The sequence below is a fragment of the Argopecten irradians genome, chromosome 2 (assembly GCF_041381155.1).
Source record: "Argopecten irradians isolate NY chromosome 2, Ai_NY, whole genome shotgun sequence".
NCBI lineage: Eukaryota > Metazoa > Mollusca > Bivalvia > Pectinida > Pectinidae > Argopecten > Argopecten irradians.
Genome location: NC_091135.1, coordinates 2,172,644 through 2,180,871, shown reverse-complemented (window position 1 = coordinate 2,180,871; position 8,228 = coordinate 2,172,644).

The following is an 8,228-nucleotide window of genomic DNA, read 5'->3' as shown; positions in this document are numbered from 1 at the left end:
TGGTTTATATTAATTAATATAAACAAGAAATCTTCGGTAAAGCGGTTTGAAAAGCAAATTAAACAAATGAAATGGTAAATAAATCCGGCAAATCAATCGAAATAGAAGAAAAATGACGTCAACTTTGGCTGATATGACGTCATCTGATTGTTCGGCAATTGTGACGTCAGAGCTATGTAAGATACATTTATCTTACATAGCTGTCTTTCATGGGACAACTCTATCTTACATGGCTAGCTATATGAGAAAATTTTTTCACATGCATATAAGCCTATAATATTTAATTTCAAATTGTGGGCGAATGTTTGTGACACAAGGAACATTATGACGCGGGGTTTGTTTAAATTGTAATACTTCTCATTTGACCTGAACATAAATTTACGATTACAAATTAAATACCGTTATAGGCCATGGGCTAGGAGGGTCCCACATGCACCCCCTCCCCCAAACCTCCGAACCAATATTTTTCTGAACCCTTATGACCCACTGATCACAAATCAAAATGTTAACATTGCATAAGAATGGGATGAACTTCCGGTTATGACGTCATCAAGATGGCTGCCATCTCGAATTGCACTAAAAATTGAAAAATAGTTATAACATTGACATTTTTCAACCGAATTAGACAAATGAGTTATCAAAATGACAACAACAGAGCAAGAAATACATATCAGGACCAAAAAATCAAATATATATAGAGATTTCTACGCAGGAAATGAAAACAAATCTGATTTTAAGCTCAAAAATGGTGATTTTTCCGTTCATTCTCCACTAATTTGCATGTTTTCAGAAATGAAAACATAAAATATGAAAATTGAAAACAAAATTCTTATGTATTGTCATTTGTTTGGCAAATATCTTTACTTTTTAAATCCAAAAGGGCTGGCCCCTATCTTTACTCAAAGAAAAGTTATAATTGTTACAGTCAACCATCATATTTTGGTAAAGAACAGATACGTGACTTTGTTAAAATGAACTAAATTGAGGTTTGTCATTAGAAATGTCACAAAATATACACTTTAACTGAATTTTTGCTTTGGTTTTGGACTTTTCTTTCCATTCAAAGCCATTTGTCCGTCTCGAAAGCAACTTGTCTTTATCAATTGCAGTTATGAAAAGTTCATTTGTGAATATTGGTTTGTATGATTATAAGTGTGTTCGAATAGTTTCATATAAAAATAGTACCAAAGTATTTTGTTTCTATATTTTTCCTTATTATCAAACTGTACCTTTATCTGCATCAGTGCATGTCAGTAATTTTGTATTCGTATAAATCACAACTTACTGTATAGGACATTTAAATCTTGCTTTAAACAGTAACGTATATGTTACAACATACTTAGTATATGACTGTAGAAATCTGACGGAATTATTATGTTTTTCTGTTTAATAAATTCGTCAAAATGCATTAAAGAAAACGTACTTTTCAGCGGTTTCACTTCTCTGCAATACTCTAGATGATTTTTGCCTAAATTAGCAGCGATAACGTATCTGTTCTCTTGTTATATGTCTTTATGAAGTATTAGGAAATAAACGAATTCAATAACACGAATCTGCTTCAAAACTTGTAGTCAAAACTACAACATCAAATTATCAAACGATAGATCAAAACTATTGAAAGCGGCGTCGATGAAGAGATGATTATGTTTCTACCATATTGGTAACGTATCTGTCTACACCGATTCCCATTGACTGCGGATGGTTTCAGCGTTCTTGTCATCTAATTGGGAAAAAACGACCCGCACGGCTGACAGCTGCAGGTAGATGTGATAACTCATGATAAACAGTTCGTCTGATATTATTGGCCAACGAAACCTCACTTGTCCTTTGTTGATGTTTTTTGACATGAAGCAAAGGAATAATTCATTCTCATTGTCCTCGTCTTCCTTCACCTGAGAAACGTTTCAGTCTCCGTAATACTTGAAAGCGTGAGAATTTCTGTCGATATGGGTACAGGGTAAGTTAGACGTGAACGGGCATGTGTTTATATGTTCCACACGTCTGTAAGTCAGAAAGCAAAGACTTGTGGAAAGGGTAATTAAAACACATAATATACAAAACAACAGTTATACTATTTCATGAAATGTCAACAACTATTTGTTATCATAGTTTTTATGCCAAGAACGTAGATGATATTGATCATTGGTTAGGCAATTTGCCGTACGACAGATCAAGAGTGGGATACGTAGCTATATATACACAATTAACGATGGCTTTAGGTCTCGTATTTTGAAAAAAAAAGAAATGCGTTTATTTATTAATCTTAACCTAATGATATAAAATACCTATAAAAATAACAAACGAAGTATTAGTTATAATACACGTATATTACATAAAAGCCTATCATCGATTACAAGGTCAAGGGGAGTAACTCGTACGTGACAATTTAATTGACTAACAACACGGAATTCGGCAGTCCGGAAAACTCGTAATCCGGACGGTTTATGCTGGGAACCAAGGTGTCCGGATTATCGAGGGTCCACTGTATTTTTCCATAACGTATCTGTCGGTAACGTACTGGCCGACACTAACCCCTCTCATCATTTAAATGACACCGTGTGACTTGTCGACCAAACCACAAACATTGTAACACTTAGTATTCTATACTTTTCAAACTGTGATGTGAATTTATCTCTGTGGGAAAGTGGCATCTTAGGTAATCAAGTGCATAGTAGTAACGTATCTGTTGATGTCGTTGCGTAACATGTATATTTTCAAGATTAGATCGCACCTGTCCATTTATGGATGTGTCCTTGTCATAAAGGTAAAAGTTAGTATACAGATTAAAGTTCATTATCACGGAGAAAACGTGGACATTTGATAATACATTAATTGTGTACATGATTTTATTTGTTTGTAACGTATCTGCCAGCATAGTTTGTGACAATGATAAAATGAGATACATCAAAAATATCTAAGCATTTTGTGTGCCAATACTTGTCTATTCTCATTGCGTATGCTAATATCTATGATATGATAGAAAAAAATGTAACATTTACCCATTTCCTTAGTCACAGTTGATTTATGAAATACATTATAGCTTAAGAGGACAGTCGAAATTCGTCACGAGAGCCATATTTGATGTGATGATGAGAAAAAGCTTAATTGGTCAGAGGAACAACACTTGATTATTTTCGAAGATCAATCAATATATTTTACGTGTGAAACAAACATGATATACAAACATGGTTTTTAAGTCCCGATATTGATAAAGGACACTTAATAATGGAATTTGTACATTTAGTGGAGAATGAACGTTTCAGCAAATTTTTCATACTTGGCTTGACGCAACAAAAATGTTTCCAAACAGCAAACTATTATTTCTAATAAGTTTTTTGACCACTTATCAATCGGTTTAAGCAACAAAAACAACAAAAATCAGTGTTAACATCGTACAAGTTATGACGTCATCAAGATGGCCACCATCTCGAATTTCACTGAAAAATGAAAAAATAGTCATAACATTGACATTTTTCGACTGAAGTAGACAAATAAGGTATCAAAAAATGACCACAATAGAACAGCAAATACACGTCAGGACCAAATAATCCAATATATGTAGTGATTTGAACGCAGGAAATGAAATCAAAGTGCCAAGGCCACTCATAGATGCTGTGAATGAAGGACTCAAACAAAGGAATAAAGAAATTGGTTTTTCATTTAAATATAAAATTTAGTAAACTATACATAAGTGTGCAGTGTTGAATTTCGGAGTTTAATAAAAAAAAATATTTACGATACCGTATTTATTTTATGATATTTGAAGATTTTCAAGAACAATAAGTTGAATAACTTGTTATCCTAAAACAACTGTAATAAATTTTATTTCTAAATTATTTTTGAAATAACGATTTCAACACCAATGAAACCGTTCAGAATCTGAGTATCAATTTTTTTTATAATTCTTTATTAATTGCTAAATTATCAATTTCATCAATGTCTTTTCAAAGACAAAAAAATAATAAGTAAACATTTTCGTATCTTAATATCCACTTAACATTGAAGAATATTTTCGAAAAAATATAACATTAGAAATATTACCATTTCCGGATATGTTTTGGTTTCCTTTTTAGAAAACTAACATGGGTTGTTTGACGACTTTTGACTAATAAATAATGGCCAGATACTTTTGCAAAATAAAAGGTATATTACTTCATTAAGTATATCACTCGGATTTCTTTTAAATTCACAAGAACGCTAGCCGTTAACATCAAGAAAACTACATGTAATGTACCGGACTTTAGCAAGTCTTCGTAAGCCTAACAGTAACTGGTTGACGAGATATTACCGTGCAGAACATTTATCGTGAGTTTTGCTTTGCCGACTTTTGACTTATAATAAAACATGGCCATATACGTTTGTGCCAATGCTACTGCCGACAGAGATACCAAGGTCCCAAAGAAAAACTCCGAAGACAATTACCGCCAAACTTAGAGGATACTATCGAAGAGTTTAACTCGGCCAAGCACGAAAGAGACTTAGTGATAAAACTAAAGGATCAGCTAGGAGCGGTCTATGACAAATACCTAGACGAGGTGAAAGGATTTATGAAATATTTAACTTGTATTAATAAAGGGTACATTAATTGAAGAAAACAAAGAGCAGAAACAAGAAGTGAAAAAGAACTCTCAAACCAAAAGTCATTCATCAGTGAGCAGTTCTAGTAGTCGCAGGAGTTCGCTATTAGCACTTCAACGTGCAAAGTTAGAAGCAGCTAAAACTAGTTTGACATTTACACGCCAAGAAGTTGAGATGCAGAAACACCAGGCCAAGATGGATGCTGAAATTCTTCGACAGAGAGCTCAGTATGAATCTGACCTCCAGCATCTAAAATCACAACGAGCAGCAGCCGTAGCTCAAGCCGAACTTGAGGCCATGTATGAGGAGTATGGTGAAGGCGACATAGACAGAGGACCACAACTCTCATTACCTTCGATGGACAGTAAGGAGCTTACAGCGCAGTTTATCAATGCGCAGGCACAGACTGAGAGCCATGGACCTCCTAGAGTGGAAAACAACACCCTTGCACCGATAAATACAGGTCAAGATTCTGCCTTTGAAGGAGGTAGGTGTCCAGTACATGAGTCTTCCATTGATGGAGAAAAAGTCTGATAGGACGATTAATGACAATAGACAACAGATGGATCCTAATGCACCTAGTTTTTACCCAGAACGACTAGGTTATTCTGATTTCACTAAGTACCTGTTACGTAAGGACTTGCTCCTGCAGAGACTTACCACCTTTGACGACAAACCTGAAACATTTTCAATGTGGAAGTCTAGTTTCCAGTCTGTAACCAAAGAACTCAGCGTGACAGCTAATGAGGAATTCGACCTGCTTTTCAAGTGGTTGGGACCGGAGTCCAAGAAGCACGCTTTGAGCATAAGAGCCTCCAATCCAAACCCAGCTAGAGGACTGAAGACTTTGGGAGCGTCTCCACGAGCGATATGGATGTCCGGAAATGGTAGAGGCCTCATTAAAAAGGAAACTAGAGAAGTTTCCAAGGTTGGGTTCAAAGGATAATGCCAAATTATACGAATTGGCAGACATTCTTTCAGAAGTGGGAGCCATGATGGAAGATCCCATTTATGGCTCATTATTAGGCTATTACAACACCTCTTCAGACGTTCTCCCCATTGTGGGTAAATTGCCTCTCCATATCCAAGGGAAATGGACAGTCAGAGCTGCAAGGTATAAGAAGGAGAAGAGTGTAGCCTTTCCTCCATTCTCGGAATTTGTGGTGTTCATAAAGGAAATGAGCTCTATGCTTAATGACCCCGGCCTTGTATAATAAAGATACGTTGACCACTCGTACAAGCAATGAACCGCGTTCCAAGGACAGAGTTCGGTCAAATATTCAGGTGAATAAAACTCAGGTGTCGTCTAACGAGAACTCTAACAAACAACCCAAGAAACAGTGTTTGATACACAACACATCTAACCACGACATAAATCAGTGCAGGGCATTCCGTCTTAAATCCTTGTCGGAACGGAGACGTATATTAAGCGAACACCGCTTATGTTTTCGATGTTGTGACACAGATGCTCATATATACAAAAACTGTTCAGTCTCTGTAAAATGCGCAGAATGCAGCAGCAGTCAGCACCCTACGGCGCTCCATCCCAGGGATGGACATTCTACATCCGGAAATCGAAATGGTCATAAGCCAGACAAAAACAACAATAATTCTACAAGTCCGAACGGTGGGGAGATAACGACTAGTCAGAACGGCGGGGAGAATGAAGGCGTTGTGAGTAAATGTACGCGCGTGTGTGGAGGAACGTTTACAGGCAGATCTTGTTCAAAAACAATACTTGTTCGAGTTCATAGGACTAACTCACCAGAGCAAGCTACCTACATGTATGCCATAATCGACGATCAAAGTAATCGGACATTGTGCAAGCCTGGTTTCTTCAATATCATGGATGTCTCAGGAGAGACAGTTGAACAATATACTCTGGTATCCTGTGCAGGGGACTTGCCGACACAGGGTCGGCGCGCACATGGATTCTCAGTTTCCTCTCTGAACGGCCAGTTTACCTTACCCTTACCTGACATACTGGAGTGTGATCAGATACCCAACAACCGTACAGAGATTCCTACTCCAGAGATCACCAACTATCACAGTCATTTGAAGGGCGTCAAGTTGCCTCCGTTACGGTCTAATTCTGAAATTCTACTGTTGATTGGGCGCGACGTGCCAGAGGCTCATCACATCTGTGAGCAGATTATTGGTCCACCCAATTTACCATTTGCCCAGAGGCTAAACCTTGATTGGGTGGTTGTAGGGAATGTATGTCTGGGAACTACTCATCCTCCGAACCCATCAGAGGTCTCTGTTCTCAAGACAAGGATACTTGGAGATGGTCGACCTACATTGTTTGATCCATGTGACAATCAGTTTTAATGTGAAAGGGGTTTGCGAGGAACCAATCATTGGACAAGGAGTATTCAAGCAGACTCATGATGACAACAAAGTTGGCTTGTCTGTAGAAGACAGAGCATTTCTGGATCTCATGGACAAAGAATTTGTACGAGACACTAGTGGTAAATGGACTGCACCGTTGCCTTTTCGCAAACCTCGTCCTAGACTACCTAATAATAGGCACCAAGCCCTTAAACGAGCTCAGCTTCTCGATGTCTCTCTTCAAAGGAATTCCGTTAAGCGCGAACACCTTGTCACCTTTATGAAAGGAATCTTAGACAACGGGCACGCGGAAGTGGCCCCTCCACTTAAGGAGTTGTGAGTAAACTTGAGGAGTGCTGGTATTTGCCTCTTTTCGGCGTTTATCATCCTAAGAAACCAAATAAGATCCGAGTAGCACCGCGTCATGGTCATACAATTCCACGTCTGGAATTATGTACCGCAGTCTTAGCCGTGGAAATAGCAGAAATTGTCACAGAAGAGCTATCCTTTCCCCGAGAACATGTGTTTTTCCACACCGATAGTAAAGTTGTACTGGGCTACGTAACTAACACAACTCGACGGTTTTTTATATCTATGTGGCCAACAGAGTCTGCAGGATCCTGGAATTTTCTAGACCAGACCATTGGTTCTACATCTCTACCGAGAATAACCCTGCAGATGTCGGCACTCGATACATCGATCCAGCTCGCTAAGAGGAGAGCATGTGGATTCAAGGACCTAAACCAAACATATCCCCAACTGAATCCTTAATTTTCCCTTTGGTTACCCCAGAGGAGGATACTGAAGTTCGACCTGAGGTTGTTCACGTGGCTAAAACGGACATAACGAACAGTGAGAAACCTCATAATTGGTCAGAGCGATTTGAGAAGTTCTCAAGTTGGAAAAGGCTGTTGTTGTCAATATCTTTGATAAAACACTTAGCTGAGTCTTTCAAGTCAAATCACGGCAAGTGCATAGGATGGCACAAGTGTGACATTTATCGGTCAGTTGAAAACTGTGCTTCTGCAGAAGCATTTATTATCAGAGAATTACAAAGGGAATTCTATGGGGACACTAGGAAATGTCCAAAGGAACTTTCACCCTACTTGGACGAAAACGGCATGATACGTGTTGGAGGAAGGCTACAGAACTCAGATTTACCGAGACACGAAGTGAACCCTATCTTAGTACCCGGCCAACATTACGTCGCGATGCTGTTGACTAGACACTTCCATAACGCTGTTCAACATCAGGGTAGACACCTGACAGAAGGGGCGATAAGGGCCGCAGGCTTTTGGATCACTGGGGCAAGAGACTGG